General features: G+C 39.9%; 1 long non-coding RNA gene across 5 annotated transcripts in view; it reads right to left on the bottom strand.

The window, feature by feature from the left end:
* Window positions 1-17,725: 17,725 nt before the first annotated feature.
* The window catches only part of LOC123797797 (uncharacterized), a 144,087-nt gene continuing 137,609 nt past the window's right edge, over window positions 17,726-24,203 (bottom strand). For all 5 annotated transcript variants that reach the window (XR_006781075.2, XR_015725765.1, XR_015725766.1 and 2 more), the window contains 2 exons: window positions 23,986-24,137; window positions 17,726-21,865 (listed from right to left, as the gene is read on the bottom strand). This is a non-coding gene — a long non-coding RNA (uncharacterized LOC123797797). The remainder of the gene's footprint in view (window positions 21,866-23,985; window positions 24,138-24,203) is intronic.

Below are 24,203 nucleotides of genomic sequence, written 5' to 3'. Positions count from 1 at the left end.
ATTTTTAAGGAAACTAAGATCAGAGGTGCTGTTGAAATTAACACAGCTGTGGTGGAACTGAGACTGGAATATATATATAGTCCTGTCTTCATTCTGTTCATACACATGACCAAGGATCTATGTATCTGTGAATGCAAGAAAGTTCTGCCCAAGCATCCCATCATGGGTATCACAGCATCATTCCTTCTTCAGACAATCTTTCAGTGCTGCCTAACTAGGCATCCATTTATGAGAAGAGTATTCTGTTCCTTCCTTAAAGTCAAGAAGGGGGTTATCAGACCAGTTTTTGCTTTCTTAGTAACAATGGGTATGTTTTCAGGATCCAAGCTCTAACATGTTCACCAACTGTAAACTCCTGCATGACAGAGGCCATGACCTCGACTGCCAATTTCCGATTTATATCTGACTTAAAAGAAACTTGCCCAGAATCGAGTCATGGTGGCTTATGTTTTAGTTGCTGGATTCTTGCTTCCTCTAAACTCTGAAGACTCAAGCCCTGAATTATTTCAATTATTTATGAAATAAACCAGTGCTCACATTAATACAGTTCTTTATTTATTTGGTATAAGTAGATGAAGAAAATGTTTGGCAAATGCTCGCTTTTATAGTGAATTGGTTTGGCTTGTTGACTGAGTGGTGAAGGGTTTGGATATGAATGTTTTCAGTTGGCAGTAAGGAGGAGAAAGAATTCTCTATTTGCTTCTTGACATTGTGAGTTTAAGGAATGCTTTTTGCTCTTATCCTGACAGACTTACAAATCAAAATAAGCAAGAAATGGTAACCTACAACAGTTAGTGGAAGACAATATTGGAGGAAAAGACAAGTATGTTTTCATTCTCAAAAGGGTGAAATCTGTCAGTAGGAAAAGGGGAACTCTTATTTTGAAGATAACGTATAAAATTTTAACTTCATACAGCTTTGCAGACCAATACATTAAAATTCATTTTAACTCCATGAGGAAGTTAATAAATACATGAGAAAACTAAGGTAACTACTTCAAATGAAGAACTGAGAAGTCACCTTATAAAAGGGTATCACATGCAGCCTCTAGAACAACACCCAATGGTCCCTACCTCTTGGTATTTCCATCCTTGTGTAATCTCTTTCCATGAAGTATGGGCTAGACTTAGTGACCTGCTTTCAATGAGCAGAGTAAGTTGGAACTAACAATGTATGTCGTAAAAGGCAGTGTAGCCTCTCTCTCTCTAAGATTGTTCTTTCTGGGGGAAGCCAGCTGTACTACCATGAGCAGCGCTATGGTGAGGCACATGTGGCAAGGAGCTGAGGTCTCTTGCCAACAGCCACGTGAGTGAGCTCCAGCCCCATTCAAGCCTTTAGATGACGAGATTCCCAGCTGACAGTTTGAATGCAGCCTCACGAGTGATGGAACCACAACTACTCAGCTAAGCTGCTCCCAGATTCCTGATCCTGAGAAACTGTGCGGATAATAAATGTACATTGTTTTGAGCCACTAAATCTTAATGTAATTTATTGTGCAGCAACAGATAACAAGTGCAAGGAAGCAGGAATGATAATAGACACTCTATCCTGGAAAGGATAGAGCCAGGAATTCACTTCAGCAAGAAGCTCGACAGGAGTATATCAGGTTTAAGTAGGTCAGTTAAAAGAAGAAAATACAGGCTGCAGGTCTTGAGGGTCAGCACGTCAAGGCTGAAGGACTGGAGGGCCCACAAAATTAGCACACTTTGGAAAAGTTAGTACATAAGAGCTTGACCCCAAAGGTTAGTAGTGGATGTAGGTGAATGACTTTATTGAGGGCAGCTACAGAGAAGCTAGAATTACCTCATAGGTTGGGAGACTGTGTGACATTTGATGTGAAAGTCGTTCTAGTTATCAGACTTCAGGCAATTAAATAGGAATGGCTGCTACCCTCTAGGAACTTATATTTCTAAAGGGACAGATTAACATGGGCAGGTATATAAAAGGGTATAACTCCAAATTCCAAAAGAATATTCTTTCTCCTCACCATTCTCTCTGCCTCTGTCAAGCTCAGACTTTCTGCACCTCATGCCTAGCACTTAATTGCTACCAGGTTGTTTCTTGTTCTTGAGCCTTGTCTCCTCAGCTGGACTGTAGGTTGCTTAAGGAAAGGTTCATGTCTCATTCAATAATCCTCCTCTAACCACAAGTTCTTATTTGAAATGTGAGTATATGTGGACATATTTCTGTGTACCTTCTCTGAAGCCACAAGAATTTTGGATCATCACACATGAATCACTTCAAATGCCACCATCTTGTCTCTAGTGAGATTCAAAGATTTTTTTCTACCTTCTTCTGCCTCTCCATACTATTGGTTATATTCTCTCCAATTTTTGCAAAGGTGCATTATCCATTCTTTATATTATGGGCATTATGATGTTGTGCGAGAAATGGTGCTAGGTGTTGGGAGGACATGCTGCCATGGATAAGATAGACATGGATCCTGCCTTTCTGTCATTTGCTACCCATGAAGTCTGTACAATATTAGGGAAGAAGTAACTAAACAACAATACACATAAGCAGTGGCAGGTCCCAGGAATGTTTAAAGATAGTACCCATGATGTGTCATGCTATTTCCCAGTGGAAAATCCATTTTTTGATCTGACACTATGCCATAAGTGATATTTCATACCAAAGAGAGCTTCATAATATCTTCCAACACATAATACTCTTTAGAATAGAAAGATGTACTCATAAGGTGCCTGGGTGGCTCAGTCGGTTAAGCAACTGACTCTTGATTTCGGCTCAGGTCATGATCTCAGGGTCGTGAGAGGGAGCCCCAGGTCAGGCTTTGCACTGGGCACGGAGCCTGCTTAAGATTCTCTCTCTCCCTCTCCCTCTATTTCTCTCTCAAAAGAAGAAGAAGAGGAAGAAGAGAAGGAGAAGAAGAAGGAGAAGGAGAAGGAGAAGGAGAAGGAGAAGAAGAAGAAGAAGAAGAAGGAGGAGGAGGAGGAGGAGGAGGAGGAGGAGGAGGAGGAGGAGGAGGGGGAGGAGGAGGAGGAGGAGAAGAAGAAAGTTGTACCCATATGAAAGGACATAGATAAACAGCACGATGTTGGAGACACAAAAATGAAGTATCTTAAAAGCAGGCAGCTAGGGGTTGTCAGAGCATATTGGAGGGTGGTAAGACCCTATAAAATAACTTCTTAAACCTTGATATCTAAAAATTTCATGTAAGCAAGTAGCGTAAAGTGTATTTTAAAAAGACCTTCACATATATATTAAATGATTCATTGCAATTCTATAAATTGACTAACTCCTAATCCGTTAGGTGTCCATTTAAAGTTGTTTCTTCCCAGAGTCCACCCCATGTAGTTCAATAGCCCTTGTACTCTACCATGATTTAGAGTAATTTAATATTTAATTGTCCATTTCCATCCAATAAATCATGGGCTTTTAATCAGAGCAGAGACCTGTCTTTCTTGATTAATTTTGTATCACTAGTCCCTAGCACAGTGCCTCAGACATGGAAAATGTGATGAATAAAGGAAAAAATACATGGAAGTAAAAGAGGGTCTTTAAAAAGAAAAAAAGACCTGTTATCATATGCATGCTTTCTCTGAAAAGATAAAGAAAACATCAAAAAGAAATAAAATCACTATGTAAGACTGTTCAAACATGTCTGATGATAAATAATTCTGCTAGAAGCACAAGATCCATTAATTACTTCTCATTCATTTCTTCATTTATTTACCTACCTACTTACCTTCCTACTGCATGCTGAGCAATGTCTTTACCTCTCCCGTTTGGTCTTTGAAGCCTTTCTGGGGGATGCTTTCTAGATTCAGCCCTAGCAGAGAGACCTGGCATTCCTGGAACTTACTCTCCATTTTTTGCCTTGAAGGGCCTAATATTGAACTGTCCCAGCATGCTCATTCATAACAGGCTGAAATATTTGAACTGAATTCTGCTAGAAACTGCAGCCACTAAAGGAGTATGAACAAAGAAGCAACATTGCAAAGCAGGGTTCAAGAAGATTTTTCTGTTGTTAGTGTTTAGAACCGACTTTTCTTTGGAAAGTCTGATGTTGAAGAGCCGTAGCTGTTAAGGAAAGGAAGGTCATGCAATGTTAAAGGACAAGGAGCAATGCAATATGTTGTATTTGGTTCTGAATGGGTGTCACTGGTAGGAGTTCAGTGAAGGAGCAGATGATGGATGGCAGGGTCAAGGGGCCCTTGGTGATGAAGGAGGCTGTAAGTTAGCTTTGAAGGATAGAAAGGTTTTAGATAAGTAATAAATCATATGACTTGTTTATAGGAAAAAAATGGAGAACAGTTTGGTTGTGTTAGTGGCTCTTGGTCTCCACTTTGGATTCACTTGAGGAATGCAATAAAATAAGAATTCACATGATCTGTCAATACCCTCCAGCCAAAGTCCACCAAGAACACCCCTGCAGTTGAAGGAGGTTGGGTTTATTGATCATTGCAAAGAGAGCGAACCATGTGGTATCTTAGTAAGAGGGTGTTAGAAAAGACTTCTTTCTATAGGGGCGCTTGGGTGGCTCAGTCAGTTAAGTGGCTGACTCTTGATTTTGGCTCAGGTCATGATTTCAGGGTTCTGAGATCCAGCCCTGAGTCCCTGGGTCTGACTCTGTGCTCAGCGGGGAATCTGCTTGAGGATTTCTCTCCCTTTGCCTCTGCCCCTACCCCTGCTTGCTCTCTCTCTCTCTAAAATAAATAAATAAATCTTAAAAAGAAAAAGACTATAATATTTGGGCTTTTGCTAGTAATTTGGGGGCTGGGGGTCCAAGGAAACAAGGCTTTGATCTACATTAATTGCTGTCAAGAAGCAGGAGTTATTCTATGTTCGGGTATCTTAATAACTCTTACCTAGAAGATGGAAGAAACTAAGCAATACTTTAAGTGTAATTCATAAAGAAGCAGCAATCAATCATACCATTCAGGACAAGGAGTATTTGGCCACTTTTGTGGTTTGGGCACTGTCCCTGTATTTGTCTGTGCTAACACTTGAGTACAGATTGGTTATCATGGGCACCAGGTGGCCTTGCCTGAGGCTGGTGTTCTGTGAAATTTCTTGGGCTCAACAGAATACCATGGCCTACCTGTGAATCCAGGGCAGCTGCCGGATGTTGGGGGTTGCTTTTCAACTTTTTGGATGCAGCACATGAAACTGATTCACCGGTGGACAAGAAATCTATATTTCTAATAAGATGTTTATGTGATTCGGACTGAGGAAATCTGAGGATCAAGTTTTCCTATGATGGGAAATAAGGTTGAACAAGAGGAGCAGAGGATTGTAGAGATCCTTGAAAAACAGGCTAATAGGTTTGAACATAATTCCACCAGCAAATAGCAGCCATCAAAGACATATGAGCAAAGAAGCAGCATTGCAAAGCAGGGTTCAGAAAGATTCTTCTATTGGTAGTGAACAGAGCGGTAGTGAATAGAGCATAAGGGGTGGGAGCTCAGACTGGGGTAAGCAGGGAGAATAGAGCAGACAGACAGCAGCTACGAAACTCAGGCAGGGGTCTGATCCTGACAAGATGACAAACTGGATTAAAATATTGGCAGTGGGAATGGAAAGAAATTGTTGGATGTGAAAGACATTAAATAAAAATTTGAAATTCATTCATGTGAGCCTAGAGGACAGGGATTTATCTTGATATTCTTTGCTCCCAGGACTGTGCCTGGGGGAGATTTTACCTCAGAAGGCACAGCATATATCCAGGAACTATTTAAGGACGGAATCAATTAAACAATTAATAGGATTATGTAACTGAAAGGATGTGGGGGAAGAGGAAGTAGGAAAAAAAACAAGAGTGATTTTAGGACAGTTTGGTCAAATTGAGTCTCTGTAATGTCAGAAATTAGCAATTAGGGTTTGGAAATTGAATTCAAGAGATAGGTTAAAGTAGGGGTTGCAGGATGAATAAACGGGAGGACTGAAGTCTTCAGAGTACATGGAATTTCTAACAGTGGGTAGATGAAAGAATAGAAGTCAGAGTAAGCCTCCTCTTCATTTGGCATGGCAATGCTAGTTTTCTACCCTAGAGGATGGGTTCCCATTGGAGGGGGGGAATACATACATACTCAGGAATACAGTGTAAATTTTATGAGCATGTTTTTGGAATCAGCAGACAGGGTTTCCAGTACATCCTTGTTCCAATCAAGCTGTGACTTTTCATGTATTTAACTTACCTAAGTTAGAATTTCCTGACCTATAACAAGAAAATGGTAAATGTAAGGCCAAGCTCTTAAAGATGGGTCTAGAAAGAAAATGAAAATACAAATCTCACGTGGGAATGTATGAATGACAGTGTGCAGTAAATACGAAGCTTTACTTTGCTGTTTAGGATAGTTCTGTCTTCTCAAAGCATGACTGCTTAAGGAAGAGTGGCCATCATCAGTGACTCTGAATATCATAGGACAAAGATTGAAAATTTAAGTGTACCCAGTTGCTATTTTAGAGCACTCTCTAAAAACTAAGTAAATCCAAAATAAGGGGGAAAATCCTTTGACTTGCAATTTTTTAAAAATATTTAATTTAGTTATTTGAGAAAAAGAAAGAGCATGAGCAGGGGAGAGGGGTGGAGGGGCAGAGGGAGAGGGAGAAGCAGACTGCCTGCTCACAGGGACTCTGACAGGGGGCCCTGGACCCCGGGATCATGACCTGAGCCAAAGGCAGACTTTTTTTTTTTTTTTTAGGTGCTCAGCACTATTCATTTTATTTTATTTTATTTTATTTATTTTTTTTATTTAATGATTTTTTATTATATTATGTTAGTCACCATACAGTACATCCCCGGTTTCCGATGTAAGGCTCGATGATTCATTAGTTGCGTCTAACACCCAGTGCACCATGCAATACGTGCCCTCCTTACTACCCATCACTGGTCTATCCCATTCCCCTACCCCCCTCCCCTCTGAGGCCCTCAGTTTGTTTCTCATAGTCCATAGTCTCTCATGTTTCATTCCCCCTTCTGATTACCCCCCCTTTCTTTATCCCTTTCTTCCCCTACTGATCATCCTAGTTCTTATGTTCCATAGATGAGAGAAATCATATGATAGTTGTCTTTCTCTGCTTGACTTATTTCACTTAGCATTATCTCCTCCAGTGCCATCCATGTTGCAACAAATGTTGAGAACTCGTTCTTTCTGATAGCTGAGTAATATTCCATTGTATATATGGACCACAACTTCTTAATCCAGTCATCTGTTGAAGGGCATCTCGGCTCCTTCCACGATTTAGCTATTGTGGACATTGCTGCTATGAACATTGGGGTGCATATGGCCCTTCTCTTTACTACGTCTGTATCTTTGGGGTAAACACCCAGTAGTGCAATGGCTGGATCATAGGGTAGCTCAATTTTTAACTTTTTAAGGGACCTCCACACTGTTTTCCAGAGTGGCTGTACCAACTTGCATTCCCACCAACAATGTAGGAGGGATCCCCTTTCTCCACATCCTCGCCAACAATTGTAGTTTCTTGCCTTGTCTATTTTTGCCATTCTAACTGACGTAAGGTGGTATCTTAGTGTGGTTTTGATTTGAATTTCCTTGATGGCTAATGATTTTGAACATTTTTTCATGTGTCTGTTAGCCATTTGTATGTCTTCATTGGAAAAGTGTCTGTTCATATCTTCTGCCCATTTTATGATTTGTTTATTTGTTTCTCACGTATTGAGTTTGAGAAGTTCTTTGTAGATTTTGGATACCAGTCCTTTATCTGTAGTGTCATTTGCAAATATATTCTCCCATTCCGTGGGCTGCCTCTTAGTTTTTCTGACTGTTTCATTGGCTGTGCAGAAACTTTTAATCTTGATGAAGTCCCATAAATTCATTTTATCTTTTGTTTCTCTTGCCTTTGGGGATGTATCCTGAAAAAGGTTGCTTTGGCCGATGTCGTAGAGGTTGCTGCCTATGTTCTCCTCTAGAATTTTGATGGATTCCTGTCTCACATCGAGGTCTTTCATCCATTTGGAGTTTATTTTTGTGTATGGTGTGAGAGAGTGGTCAAGTTTCATTCTTTTGCATGTAGCTGTCCAATTTTCCCAGCACCATTTATTGAAGAGACTGTCTTTTTCCCACCGTATGTTTTTTCCTGCTTTATCAAAGATTAGTTGCCCAAAGAGCCGAGGGTCCATTTCTGGGTTCTCTATTCTGTTCCACTGGTCTATGTGTGTGTTTTTGTGCCAGTACCATGCTGTCTTTGTGATCACAGCTTTGTAGTACAGCTCGAAATCCGGCATTGTGATGCCCCCAGCTTTGTTTTTCCTTTTCAACAGTTCCTCGGCGATTCGGGGCCTTTTCTGTTTCCATACAAATTTAAGGACTATTTGTTCCAGTTCTTTGAAAAATGTCCTCAGTATTTTGATCGGGATAGCATTGAAAGTGTAGATTGCTCTGGGTAGCATGGACATTTTAACTATGTTAATTCTTCCGATCCATGAGCATGGAATATCTTTCCATCTTTTTATGTCTTCCTCAATGTCTTTCAAGAGTGATTTATAGTTTCTAGAATATAGGTCCTTTACGTCTCTGGTTAAGTTAATTCCAAGGTAACGTATGGTTTTTGGTGCTATTGTAAATGGGATGGATTCCCTAATTTCTCTTTCTTCGGTCTCGTTATTCGTGTACAGAAATGCAATTGATTTCTGAGCACTGATTTTGTATCCCGCCATGTTACTGAATTGCTCTATAACTTCTAATAGTTTGGGAGTGGCTTCTTTTGGGTTTTCCATATAGAGTATCATGTCATCTGCAAAGAGAGACATTTTGACTTCTTCTTTGCCGATTTGAATACCTTTGATCCCTTTTTATCGTCTGATTGCTGTTGCAAGGACTTCTAGTACTATGTTGAATAATAGAGGCGAGAGTGGGCATCCTTGTCGAGTTCCTGATCTTAAGGGAAAGGCTTCCAGCTTTTCCCCATTGAGAATAATATTTGCAGTAGGCTTTTCATAGATCGCTTTTATGAGATTGAGTAATGTACCCTCTATTCCTACACTCTGAAGGGTTTTAATCAGGAAAGGATGCTGTATTTTGTCAAATGCTTTCTCGGCATCTATTGAGAGCATCATATGGTTCCCGAGTCTTTTCTTGTTGATATGATGTATCACGCTGATTGATTTGCGAATATTGAACCACGCTTGCATCCCAGGGATGAATCTCACTTGGTCATGATGGATAATCCTTTTAATGTACTGTTGGATTCTATTAGCAAGTATCTTGTTGAGGATTTTGGCATCCATATTCATTAGGGAAATCGGTCTATAATTCTCCTTTATGAGGGGGTCTTTGCCTGGTTTGGGGATCAAGGTAATATTGGCCTCATAGAATGAGTTTGGTAGCTTTCCTTCTGTTTCTATTTTTTGAAATAGCTTTAGGAGAATAGGTATTATTTCTTCTTTGAATGTTTGGTAGAATTCCCCAGGAAAACCGTCCGGGCCTGGAGTTTTGTTATTTGGAAGGTTGTTTATCACTGACTCAATTTCTTCATAATTAATTGGCCTGTTTAAGAAATCAATTTCTTCCTGTTTCAATCTTGGTAGTTTATAGGTTTCCAGGAAGGATTCCATCTCTTCCAGATTGCTTAGTTTATTGACATATAGCTGTTGATAAAAATTTCTAATAATCCTTCCAATTTCAATGGTGTTCATCGTGACCTCTCCTTTTTCATTCATATTTTAATAATCTGGGTCCTTTCTCTTTTCTTTTGGATAAGTCTTGCCAGTGGTCTGTCAATTTTACTGATTCTCTCAAAGAACCAGCTTCTAGTCCTGTTGATCTGCTCTACTGTACTTCTGGTTTCTGATTGATTGATTTCTGCTCTAATTTTGGTCAACTGCTTCCTCGTGCGTGGATTAGGCCTGTCCCTCTGTTGCTGTTCCAACTTCTTGAGGTGAGAATATCAAAACTGCATTTTAGATTTTTCTATTCTTTTGAGTGAGGCTTGGATGGCTATGTATTTCCCCCTTAGGACTGCCTTTGCAGTATCCCATAGGTTTTGGACTGTTGTATTTTCATTCTCATTGGTCTCCATAAATTGTTTAAATTGATTTTTGATTTCCTGGTTTATCGAGTCATTCCTGAGCAGGATGGTTCTTAGTCTCCAAGTGTTTGAGTTTCTTCCAAATTTTTCCTTGTGGTTGAGGTCCAGTTTCAGAGCGTTGTGGTCTGAGAATATGCAGGGGATAATTTCAGTCTTTTGGTATCGGTTGAGACCTGTTTTGTGTCCCAGAACATGGTCTATTCTTGAGAATGTTCCATGGGCATTAGAATAGAATGAGTATTCTTTGGTTCTGGGGCATAGAGTTCTATATATATCTGTGAGGTCCAACTCGTCGAGTATGGCATTCAAAGCCTTTGATTCTTTGCTTAGTTTTTGCCAGGGTGTTCTGTCTATTTCTGAGAGTGGAGTGTTGAGGTCCCCTACTATTAATGTATTTTTATCTATATGTCTCTTTATTCTGGTTAAGAGTTGGCTTGTGTATCTTGCTGCTCCCCTTGGGGGCATATATATTTATAATTGTCATATCCACTTGTTGAATACTTCCTTTAAGAATAATATAGTGCCCTTCTGCGTCTCTAACTATAGTCTCTGGTTTAAAATCCAATTTATCTGATATGAGAATTGCTAGCCCAGCTTTCTTTTGAGGTCCATTAGCGTGAAAGATGGTATTCCATCCCTTTACTTTCAGTCTGAATGTATCTTTAGGTTCAAAATGAGTCTCTTGTAGACAGTAAATGGATGGGTCATGTCTTTTTATCCAATCTGCAACCCTGTGGCACTTATGGGAGCATTTAGGCCATTTACATTGAGACTGATTATTGAGAGATATGATTTTAATGATGCCATGTTGCCAGTAAAGTCTTTGTTTCTATAGATTGTGACTTTCGTTTCTGTATCAGTCTTGGGGCCTTTTTACTTTTCTAGAATCCCCCTTAATATCTCCTGTAGTGCTGGTTTTGTGGTTACGAAATTGGTCAATGACTGGCGATTCTGGAAGGTCTTTATTTCTCCATCAAGTCTGAATGACAGCCTTGCTGGATAAAGGTTCCTTGGCTGCATGTTTTTCTCTGAAAGAGCTTTAAAAATGCTCCCCCAACCCTTTCTCTCATTCCAGGTCTGTGTAGACAGGTCTGACGTAATTCTGATGCCTTTGCCTTGGTACGTGAGAAATTTCTTTGCCCTGGCCACTTTCAATACTCTATCCTTGGATCTAATCTTTGCGAAATGCACAATGACGTGACGTGGCGTAGGTTTGTCGTGGTTGAGCTTGGGAGGGGTCCTCTCTGCCTCTTGGACATGAATGTTTGTTTCCCTCGCTAGATTAGGGAAGTTTTCAGCTACAATTTGTTCAAATATCTCTTCTAGACCTCTGTTTTTCTCCACCCCCCTGGGATGCCGATGATTCTAACATTGGATCGTTTCATTGAGTCAGTAATCTCCCGTAACCTACGTTCGTGGGCGTGGATTTTTTTAAGAGCAGCTTCTATCTTCGTTTTTTCCTCTATTAACCCATCCTCCAATTCACTAACCCTTTCCTCTGCTTCGGTGACCCTGGCCGTCAGAGCCTCTAGTTTTGCCTGCATTTGGCTCATAGAATTTTTAATTTCTGTCAGATTCGCTCTCATTTCTGTCCTTAGGGATTCTATATTCTCAGTAACCTTTTTGTTAATACTTTTTTCAATTCTACTCATCATTTTGACCATCGTTACTCTGAATTCCATTTCCGATACTTTGGTTACATCCATATCCATTATTTCTGTGGCAGAGGCCACAGACTCACTGTCTTTTGTTTGCTGGGGGGGGCTTCTCCTTCTTGTCATTCTGATGAGGAGAGGTTGCGTGGTTTTCCAGAGCCCAAATTATTGACTGGGTCCCAGGCCATGCCCCTTGTTTTATAGGGATCTTAGGGATGTGGGCTTCTTCTTTAAAGATTTTTTTTATTTATTTATTTATTTATTTATTTATTTATTTATTTATTTATTTATTTATTTATCTGAGAGAGAGAGACAGACAGTCAGCAAGAACGGGAACAGAAGCAGGGGAGTGGGAGAGGAAGAAGCAGGCTCCCAGCGGAGGAGCCCGATGAGGGACTCCTTTCCGGAACACCGGGATCACACCCTAAGCGGGAGACAGGCGCTCAATGACTGCGCCACCCAGGCGCCCCAGGTTGTGGGCTTCTTGATTTTTCAGCCTGCCTTCTGTGTTCTGGGGGAGGGGCCTGCCGCGCCGATACTCAGGCAACCCTGTTTGGGTAGAGTCTCCGTGTCCCCTGTGAGGGGGGATGGGGATGGGCACGCTGTGAGCCGGTATTTCCAGGCTTTTGTTCTCTGGCGGCTTTCCCTGGTGGTCTGTTATGCCTCTTCTGAGAGTCAGAGCAGCAGAGGCTGAATTGTCACAGAACAGAGGGATTGCGTCCCGTTTTCCACTGATGTTCTGGCCACTTTAACTCCGTTACTGTTGGTGCTGTTCAACCCTGCAGCGTGTCCCGGGATGTGCACCCCACACCCGGCGTCCCTGCCCTCACTTCCAGGGCCGGCGCGTCTCTGTCCTTTGTGTTTCTAACGCCGCCAGCCGCCAGCCGCCCCCGCATGCTCCCGGATCTCCAGGTCTCAGTCTATGCCCGGTGAGCACACCGGCATTTCGGAGTTCCGTGAGCAGCCTGGTGGCGCGTGCACCCGGTTCAGGGTCTCAGTCTGCATTTTCGCGGGTGCCGACCACGAGTCCGCCCGCTCCCCCGTGCAGGTGGCCCGCCAGCCGCCAGCTGCCCTACGTGCGCTCCAGGAGTTTCCGGTCTCAGTCTGGATCCAGTGAGCACACCGGGATTCCAGAGTTCTGAGAGATGCCTGGTGGCACGGGCTCCCGGCTCACCGGTCTCAGTCCGTGCTCTCTCGCTCTCTGGCAGGTGCCATCCGTGAGTCCACCCGCTCCCCCGCGCCCGAACGCGGCGGCTCCCTCCCTCTTCCGTTTATCTTCCGATATCTGTGCACAGTTTCATGGCTCCCCGCTTCGTACCTCAATACTCAGCGCTGGAGATGTTCATTTGTAGAGATCCAGATGTATCTTCTTGCGTCTCAGGCTAATTCCCTGGTTGTTTAGGCTGGTCTGGTACCTATCCAGCTCGACTCAGGGGACCGGCTGAAAAAGGGGTCCCCTACTCCTCCGCCATCTTAACTCCCCCCCCAAAGGCAGACTCTTAACCGACTGAGCCACCCAGGCGCCCCGACTTGACAATATTACATCCAACCACTGATGGAGTTGTTAAATAAAAGTAAATATATTTGAAATAGCTCTTGCCTAGCCCATTCTGAGTTTTGTAAAAGCGTATTTCCAGACAGCTCACTGAAAACAGCCCTTTCTTGTTAAAATTTAACCAAAAGGTGGTGGTGTTCTATATAAATGCTCACTTGTCCTTTACTATTACTGATATACTTTGTAAAATAAATGTTTCAACATTATACATTATGAGAATCAAGTTATTAAGAATCAGGAAAATATCAGCTTCATTGAGAAAATTTGAAACTTACAAGAAAACATCTTTAAATAGTAATGCGGAACACCACACAGTGTGTTAAGAGTACTTGTGTTCCCGCCAAGATTCTTATGATACACTCAGTGTTGGAGATACAAAAACCTGAAGCATCATTTCCATATTTGATTTGCACATGGTCTTCTTGCTTATCATACTATCTAAACGTGCTAAAATTGATCAAGGTTTCTTTTTTTCTTATACAAGCCTTTATTCCCCAGCCTTCTTGGTGGGACAGGGGAGGGGCTCCAGCTTATTGCAGCAATTTGTGTCACCTATGGGAAAAGAACACTGGTCTACACTTTAAGATATCCAGCTTTTAATTCAGATTCTATCCTAATCATAAAAATGGATGAAACAAACATTAATTAAACATCTATAACACACCAAGCCAAAATATATGTAATCTTGCGTGGGTGGTAAAGGAGACCCAAGAAGGTAATTATCATTGGTCTCACTTCATCAATAGGGAAAGCGGAGGCTCAGAAAAGATAATTTATCCAAGGTCATTGACTAAGAACTAGGATGTAAATATTTAAACTGACTTTGAAGTCCCCAGTTCTTTCCGTTATATTAACTCCTATGACTACAAACCATTCATGTTTTTTGGTTGTTATTTGATTTACAGTTAGGAAAAAGCTACTATAAGTTAAGAACTTTTTTCAGGATGTTGGGAAATATTTTTGTAGAAATCATTTTATTAGTTCATAGCATGAGTTAGATATGAAGTGTAGAGATCTGGAAGTGTGCGTTCTCAGAGAGTATATTTTAATAATATTGGAATAAATCAATTAGCTACAATGTGACATTGTTCAATGTTATACTTAAAGCTTAATGTGAGGAAAGAAAGACTGAATTACAACATATGATCAGTATCCTTATTTTTATCATTAGCCTCCATTATTTTTCCTAGGGGCTGCATTTCCAAAGCTCTTTAAGAATTTTAGATCTCCCAGTATTGTGTTTTTCCAGCCCAAATCTTTGATAGTCTCAGTCAAAATTCAACTGATGTTGTGGGCTGATTTTTTTCTCCCTAACTTTTTATTGAAACAGTCTATTTCTCTGGAATAGTTTAAGGCTGTTCTTACCATTTCCTGCTGGGTGGGACATTTTTTTTTTCTTTTTTGGTTATGCTGTTTGCTTAAACTATGAAGCCATTTCGAGTAGACATGTTTTATCATCCTTTTTCCCCTTTAGAGGAACCTCCCTATAATTTAAGGTTGTTAATAACCTCACCAAAGTGACATTTTTAGTATTTACTTATTTATTTTTCTCATTAGACACACAGACTGAAGGACAGTGGTTTTTCATTAGTACTTCTAATTCCAACCTACAATGAGTGGTTAATAGTGTATTCCTTCAGTAAAGTTGTGTGTCATAAAAAGGGTATTTTATTTATTTTTTTAAATATTTTATTTATTTGACAGAGAGAGAGAGTACAGCAGGGGGAGAGGCAGAGGGAGAGGCTCCCACTGAGCTGGGAGCCTGATGCCAGGCTCCATCCCAGGACCCAGGGATCACGACCTGAGCAGAGGGCAGATGCTTAACCGACTGAGCCACCCAGGCACCCCCTAAAAAGGGTATTTTAAGCATAAATGTAAATAAGGCTAACAATTTTTAAAATATGTGAGAGAAATATTAAATAAAGCTAACAATGCCTTTAAATATAGGTCACCCCTTTAGGAGTTGAAAAACCAAACACATTTCCTAAATTTGTTTCTGGAAAGCAAAAGGCATTGGAATTAAATCAATTAATTGAGTATTTAGGACAAGTTTGTTCTTATCTTCCTTATCACTGTATTATGAAGGCACTTTAATCACCATAAGAATGTGGTATGTGTACCCATTTATACTTCATCTTTAATTAAAGCAAGTGGCATATTCCTTGGGAACTTATTAATGAAACAGAACAAAAATGACAGGGACTCTATGAAGCCAGCAAATACATTGGATCATTGAAGATAAAGGAAAGAGTGGACATCCTTTCCCTTTCACAGATGCAAACTTGAGTGCTGTTTTAGAAGATTATTCCAGTATTTCCTGCTTCACTAGTGAGGAGTTTCTTGTTTTGAAATTGCCCTGCAAGGATAGCTGGACTTATTCTTAGTAAGTTACCATTACAGTTGTCCCCCCATCCCCCACCCCATCTGTGGTTTTGCTTTCCACTGTTTGTTACCCACGGTCAGCTGGAAGCAGATGATCTTCCCTCTGACTTACTGTCAGAAGACCAATGGTAATCTAACGCTATGTCACAAACCCTGTATCATTCATCTTGGTTCATCTTATCAATGTAGACATTTTATCATCTCACATTATCACAAAAAGAAGGGCGAGTGCAGTATGAGGTATTTGGAGATAGACCATATTCACGTTGCTTTTATGACAGTATACTATTATACTTGTTCTGTTTTATTGTTGTTGTTGTTAATCTCTTACTGTACTTAATTTATAAATTAAACTTCATCATAGGTATGTATGTATAGGAAAGAGCATAGCATATCTAGGATTCCATAGTATCTGTGGTTCCGGGGAAACACGGGGGGGTCTTGGAACGTATCCCCCTCAGAAAAGAGGGGCTACGGTACCTGTATTGCTGCATAAAAGCTAATTAAACTGTCTTCCATACCTCTTGACCTAACCAGCTGTCCTTATAACGTGTTTTAATGTTCTAGACCTACTGGGTCAAAGAGTGTGAAAGCATCAGGCACCCTGGAAAAACACTCACAACACAGCTTATACTGATGTGAGAGAGTGCTGTCTTCTCACACCACTTAACATGTAATCACCCCTTATTTTTGGAAATTGTAGGGAAAGTACTGAACTGGTAGTCATTAAACTAACGCTCTAGTTCTCAGCCCACTTCCACCCTTGGAAGTCACTTAGCCTCCCTTCGTCTTAGATTCCAACCAGTAAAATGAAGGACTTTTAGAGTGTATTGTCTCTAAGATGTCCTCCATGTGTTAAGGCTTTAACAAGACCCATTAAATCTGTATTTAATGCCAGAATCCAATTGGAATACCTTTAAATTTACTAAGTAAATACTAAGCAATGGGGGGTTTACACCCACTTGCTGAGTGACGTTTTGAAACTCTCTTAAACCATTGACCTTTTCCAAAAATCAGGGCATTGTACACTTCTCCTTATACTATTAGCATTTACTCATGAGAGTGAGTAAAATTCCTAGTTACAAAACTGTTTAGAATTTGGAAACCATCTTTCATAAACATGAAATGTATAGCTACCTATTAGAAAGACTAAATATACATCCTAAACAAACATGCTAAGAGAGCTACTACTTTGAAGGAAGAAAGAAAGTCAAGGAAAAACCATTTTTGATGGATGTTAACTAGAGTTGAGGTGATCATTTCACAATATATACAAATATCAAATCATTATGTTGTGCACCGGTAACATAATGTTATATGTCAATAACACCTCAATTTAAAAAAAGGGGGGAAAAGTGAAAAACCATTGTATTTTCTTTTAGACAAGCCCCAAATGTTTTTCTTATCAATTTTTAAAATTAAGAATAGGGAATATTGCCTAATAGTCAATAAACTTAGAAGCTAGGACAGAGAGGCAGAGATTAGAAAGGAAATGAAAGATGCAAATGGAGGGAAAAAAAATGAGAAAAGAAAGAAAAAAGATTGACAGGAAAGACAAGGAAAAACATCAGAGGGAATTTCATAGAAGTTAAGTGGACAGGCAAAGACAGACAGACACTCAACAAATGGAACATTAGTCATCTATAAGAAAGGTTTTCATGGAGAAATAGCTTAATCAATAGCTTCTAATAAAACAGATTTCATATACATAGTAGTTTAAAGCAATCACAGGCATATGGGGAAAGATAACCTCTTGGCACTGATTTCTGGGCCAACTGTAGAGGAATTGAAGACTGAATCAGATATTTCCCACTGTTATTTCAATTAAAATGAACTTCTTCGATGGGTATTCCCTACACTATTGTAAAATGATAGTACCTGATCAGAAATTGGTGCCTCACCTAGAAAGAGGACCAGAAAAATTTAGGACAGAACTAAAAAAAAATTTTTTTTTTTGTATTTTGTTTTCCATGGGAACAATAAATTATTTATACTTTTTCATGGAACTCATTTATTTACAAGCCTTTTAAATAATGTATAACAACTGTTAACACCAATCTCTTTTCATATTATTATTTATTCAAAATAGAATATTTCTGAAATTAAGGAATTAATTGCTCTTCTTCAAGTGTTATAGACAAGAACATAATTGTTATTTTTAAAATATCCTCATCAGCTGGAGATATAGTAGATGTATGTGAGTGAACTGACATGATTTCCTTTAATATAATCTGTCAAAAATATGTGTGGGTTTTAGGTAAAACAAGTATCAGAATGTTGCTCATTACTGAATCTGTGAGATATGTACATAGAGGTTCATTTATTTTCTTTTTGTGTATATTTGATATTTCCTATAACAAAAAAGTAAAGCATCTTTTTTTGAAACTGAGTCAACTATTTCACTGTGTTTGGAAGAAGTAGCTAAATGAATACATGATATCTCACTTTCAGGACATCACGAAGGACACTTAAGGATTTTTTGTTACTGAAATGTGTTTGGTTTCTACTTCTTTTCCAGTGACTTCTACAACTTTATTTTTCATCATCATCTGAGTTTTATTTTCAGAGCAGCTGAACTGGATTTTTATAAATTTCCACTTCAGAAACACAGGAAGTCTCAAGAAATGGATGAGAACCAGGTACTTAGTGTACGGTTTTCCATTGTGTTTTATTTAACCTAAGTCCCAAATTCTAAAAGCAGAAATGGAAGTATCTTTCTGCCTTGGGTAAAGATGTCTCAATTGTTCCATGAGATAGCTGGAGAAAGAGCTGCGTTTGGAAGCCTTGCTTTGGCTATCACCTGAGACTGGTATCCTAGAAGTGCAGTGCACTCAGTCTCTTGGAGGAGAGGAATGCTTGCCTCTTACTCACACACTGCTTTATTTGCAAGTTAAAGTCTCAGAGGAGACTGCCTGTCTACCCAGCTGCAGAATGTGTATGTGATGATTGCATCTGTTGCCATGGAAACTGAAATATAACCGATAAACTACACACCCCAAACAGATTAAAATTGACTTAGAAAAACTATGTAGGGTTATTACAAAATGTATGATAAAAAATCTCTTTACTGTACCTCCCTCTTTAAAATGATAGCTCATGAAGTAGAATTTTCATAGGAATCATTCTCCCTAACAGAGTTTGTGGTGGTAGTGAGGTTATTGCCAAATACATCCTTAAGGTAGTATATGACAGCAGATAGATGAATGATTTAAATACATATATGCTTGGTTAAGCATATGTGTATAATGGTAATGATATCATTATGAAATACTATGAGTCTCAGAAATCCAGGCCCAAATATGTTTGAACATGATAGAAATATAATTGATTTTTGTTTTAACCTGATTTACTGTTTCAAAGATGTATATCTGTTGTCTTGTTGTTGAGCTTACATTAACCTAAACTTAATAATAGCTAGCACTTATTCAGCATTTACTCATAATGATAAAAATCATAGATATGGAGAACTAATAATCAAAACTGTTGTAGAATATTTCTTGGTTGAAATGGAGATTATTATTTTTTTCCTAGAATGCAGCTATCAGATCTAAAAGGCTAAGATTGGTCATTTGGGGAAACTGAAAAATTATGGAATGATAATTATTTAGATGTCATACAATTATCAATCCTTATTTTTGGGGTATCAAGATCATTCGATAGTAACAATAAATTAAAATTGATTTTTCCTAACAAAAATTACCAATAATAGCATATATAAGGGAAAAGAGAGAACACTAGAATTACACTTGATCATTTTTGGATTTTCATTGTGTAATGAATTTGTTCTGCATTAGGATTTTTAAAAAACAACCTTCTAAGTTACACAGAGCAAGAGGACACCTTATGGAGGATATGCCTGTCTCCCGGAAATTTGGGAGTTTATTTTGCCATCTTTTAAGTCAAAAGAAGATTGGAAGGTCTGTTTTCCCATTTGTTGCTCTGAATGTTTATAGGAAGGGAAGGTTCTTTTGGAGAGAGCTGAAACAAAGTTCCAATGTTCTAAATCCTGTCTTTGGAAATGGCTCATAGCTTCTAACGTAGGGCCTTCTAATGATCCATATGTGGACGTATGGAATGTTCAATGGCCTAGGAACCGTGATAGCTGGATCGTAGTCTATTCTCTGTCCTGCCGTTACTTGGCTGTGGATCTCAGACATTTCTGGCCCGCAGTTTTCTCGTCTGTCAGACCTTAGTAGGAGGTGCCAAATAATCGGTAACTTTCCTTTCAGTTCGAATTAGAATCAAACCTTATGCGACTGTTTTGTCTGACTCAATCCCAATCCGTAATTCCTTTCTCCCTAATTATTTTCTGGTATTGGTCCAGGGATAAACACGTGTCCAGTTCTAACCAGTGAAGTGTTAATAGCTGAGATTCCAGAAAAGTTTTTTAAAAGGATAGATTGGGCCAGAATGATCCTTTAGGCCTTTTGAACCTGTCCCCTTCTTGCCTGCAAAAAATGTTAACGCACAGGTGTAGCAGCCATCTTTTGTTTTTTTCTTCTTAAGATTTTTTGTTTATTTGAGAGAGAAAGAGCTGAGTGAGTGAGAGAGAGCACAAGTAGGGGGGAGAGGCAGAGGGAGAGGGAGCAGCAGAATCCCTGCTGAGCAGGGAGTCCTACTCTGGCCTGGATCCCAGGACCCTGAGACCATGACCTGAGCCTAAGGTAGAGACTTAACTGACTGAGCCACCCACACGCCGCTGTAGTAGCCATCTCAATGTCCATGAGGTGACAAGCTAAACAGTAAGGATGGCAGAAGCAGAGAAATGAAAAGAATGTGTATCCCTAATGGCTTCTTTGAGAAGCTGTGCCAGCCTTGGACTGCCTGTATCTGGATTTCTTGCTACAGGAGAAAAATAAACCCATCGTTTAAGCCATTGTGGCACAGTTTACCATTATTGGCAGTAGAATTTATGCCTAAATGATATACCTTAATACAACGAATAAAACTAAGATGCCCTAATTGAAGAAGGTTCCTTTGAAAATCAATACCATGATTGCTTCTTCAAGGAGCTTCTAAGAAGACAAAAGACAGACACTAAACTAGCTACAGTACCAGTCAGAATGCATTAAGAAATGTACCAACAACATTTTAAGCAAGATGGAGTCATACCTGATCTCAGGTAACACTGTGGGGAAATTGGGCATAGAGCCTTTTTTTAAAAAAATATTTTATTTATTTATTTGAGAGAGAGAGAAAGAATAAACAAGCAGGGGGAGTGGCAGAAGCAAGCTCCCCGCTGAGCAGGGAGCCTGACTTGGGGCTCGATCCCATGACCCTGAGATCATGACCCTGAAATCATGACCTGAGTCGAAGGCAGATGCTTAACTGACTGAGCCACCCAGGTGCCCCTGGGCATAGAACCTTAAAGAGACATATTTTAGTACTTCAGCAAGTTCATGCTGCCTCCTAATTACATTAATAATTGAATTATTAATATAGAAGTAATAGTTGGACATTAAGCTACGATCACTTTATCATGCTGATCTAGAGATCATGTGTTATACAATTAAGCTTGACTTTCAATTTAACGTTTTAACAAAATATTGTTTTTATGAAGTATCATTTTAAAAGAATTCCACATTTGAGAGGTTAAAAAGGTTCACGCTAACCCATTTCCTTCTGCTCGATCAGCCACTGGTTTATGCAACTACTCCCAGTGCGCTAATAATTTGATGTTTGAAAAAATATAGACTGAAGTCAATGCCTGTCCTCCCGCTTTTTATACATTTTTTTTCTACTGCTCTGATGCTACCCTGACCCTACCTTACTGTCCAAGTCTTTTCCCAGACTGTAATCTGATAAGCGATTCAACACAGATGAGTTAACCAATAAAAATGGCTTAATATGCTACCAGTGTTCCCTCATGTTTGTGCTTTTATAGCATCTAGCCCATGATAATTCCTGATCACATTTTAGAATCATCAGGGAAACTTTTAAAAATACCAAACGCATGAGCCCTCCCATCCAAGCCAATTTGCATCTAACTGGTCTGCTGTTGGAAGCAGGAATTGGTAGGTTTAAAAGCATCTCAGGTGTTTTTAATGTATGGCTAAGGTTAAGAACCGTCAGTCTGACCTGCATTCAGGACATGTATCCAGGGGCGCCTGGGTGGTGCAGTCGTTAAGCGTCTGCCTTCAGCTCAGGGCGTGATCCCGGCGTTATGGGATCAAGTCCCACATCAGGCTCCTCTGCTGGAAGTCTGCTTCTTCTCTCCCACTCCCCCTGCTTGTGTTCCCTCTCTCGCTGGCTCTCTCTCTCTCTGTCAAATAAATAAATAAATAAAATCTTTAAAAAAAAAAAAGAAAAGAAAAGACATGTATCCACCAGATGTCTGACGCGGCAAGTTTCTCTAAAAAGCTACTCTCAGCCTTGTGGGATTAGATGACTAAAGCACAACTTATTTTGCCCCTGAGCTGAAAAGGAGTTTGTTGAAAGAATCCTGCATTTTCTCAGCAACACCACAGGGAATGGGGTCTCTTCAGGGCCTGCACCCAGTATTGGGAAAGCTGACAGGAACCAGGCAGTGGTTCCCTCTGACCCTTCCTCTCTTGCTGGCTTATGCTCTAATTCTCATAAACTGCTGCTTCTTGGCAGATTTTTGGTTTATTCTTTCCCCGCACACTCACCCTGAGATATCTGGTCTTTTCTGCTCTTTCTGCAACCCAGCTCTCTCTGCCTCCGCAGCTACAAAGGAAAATACTATGGCTACTCAAGGTCACTGCATGTATTTGTACCCTGCACCTGAAATTGCATCTACCTAGACGGCTGCCCTTTTCTTATATGAATAAAATGGTCCTTCTGGTGGGAAACAGACTCAAGATACATCACTACTGGTGGCCCCAGCTTCTCCCTTTAGGTGACAGAGCCAAGCTCAGAGGCTCCTTCCTTACAAGTACATAGACTCTGAGAAGCTCTGGCCCAGCCAAGTTAAGTGCCCATTCTGATCTACTCACCTATACTCTGAGACGCAGGCTAATATGGCAGAAACACATTGTAGAGGACTCACCCTTACATGGGGAAGGGGGCACTTATTTAAAAAGGGGATCATTTATGAGGCGGGCAGTTAACTAAAAAGGTCTACTTGATCAGGCAGCACGCCAGGGGCAAGGAGAGAGATATTTGCATTAAGATGCATATTCCAGGGCTCTGGCCACATACATGTATGGGAAGCCAGTTCCAATAAGTTACTTTTTAAGGCACCCTATTGTATTTGTTTATTTCATTTGACTCATTCCATCATTCACTCACTCAAAAATATTTACTGAGCACCTGATTTGATCAGACTTTATGCGAGGAGGTTGTTCAGATAAGATGAATGAGACTGGTCTCTTCTAGTGAGGATCTGGACATGAAAACAATGAATGAGAAGACAGTGTGAAAAGTGCCCCATGACCTCATAGGGCTGCTGGGCAGATTAGATGAGATCACGTCTGTAAGATGCTTAGTTAGGCACAGTGCCTGGTACCTAGTAAGCGCTCAAGAAATAGTAACTATTATTCCATATAAAATCCCCAGAGAGCAAAAGAAAAAAAAAAAGGAGTGATGAACTGCCTCAGGATATTGAGGACAACTTCAGAGAGGAGGTGAGATCATTGACCAGGCAGAGGCAAAGATGGGCATTCTAGGTGGAAGGGCCCACATGAGCAAAAGTGTGGTGTGTTCTGAGAAGATGGAGGAGGGTGGCCACTGTAGAGTACGGATGTGTATTTAGTAGCAACAGGTAGGCTGGGCCAACTTTTAGGTAGCCTTGATGCCCAGCAAAGTCTAGATTTTATATTTTAGGTGATCAGAAGCAATGATTGGATTTCAAGCAGACACAAGGTAAGCAGATTTCTTATTAGAAAGATCACTATGGGGACAGTGAGGGGGATGGACTAGGGGTGGAAAATGAGAATAGGTCAGAGCTAAGAAATTAGTAGGCTGCTTAAATTGTTCAGGCAAGTCATTTGAGGTAAAAGCATGAATCAAGATGGTTGCAGTGGAAGTGGACAAGCAGAAAAAAAAAACGACAATTTTTGTTTTTACTTTTACAATTTTGCTTTGATAAAGCACTTTATGAAACATTTTCAACTATCCATATATTTCTAAAAGCTTGTGAGGTTATGTTTGAAAATGTGTCTAAATCAAAATGTATAACATTTTTACCAGCTCACTCTTATAATGTTAGTATCTTCTAAAAATATAGAAAAGACCATGCTTTAGGGAAAAAAACCCAAAACAAAACAGACTTTCATAATTATAACATCCATTATAACATCATAGGTTGGATTACTCGCAAAGATAGTATGAAAAAATAACCTCGTACAAATATTTTAATGTTGTGCTCCAATTTTATGTATTCTTGCTTATATATTTCAAGATTGTGAAATAGATACTCACAGGCAAAATTTGAGTATTCTGATATGCTGATGAGAAAATCCTTTTCTTATTGCATTACATAAGAACCAATCAGGTGGCCTGGACCCAGGTCATGCCTGGAGGCCAGCAGCTTTCTGGGTTGTTAAGTTGCTTATGGCTTATCTTCCTGAAACCTGGAAAAGGTTACAGAACTCTCAGAGGTCTTATTACTACAATTCTGTGTACAGTCAATGCCTATT

The sequence above is a fragment of the Ursus americanus genome, chromosome 9 (assembly GCF_024610735.1).
Source record: "Ursus americanus isolate L20-20 chromosome 9, mUrsAme1.1.p, whole genome shotgun sequence".
Lineage (NCBI taxonomy): Eukaryota > Metazoa > Chordata > Mammalia > Carnivora > Ursidae > Ursus > Ursus americanus.
This window is presented reverse-complemented; position numbering and strand designations above follow the sequence as displayed.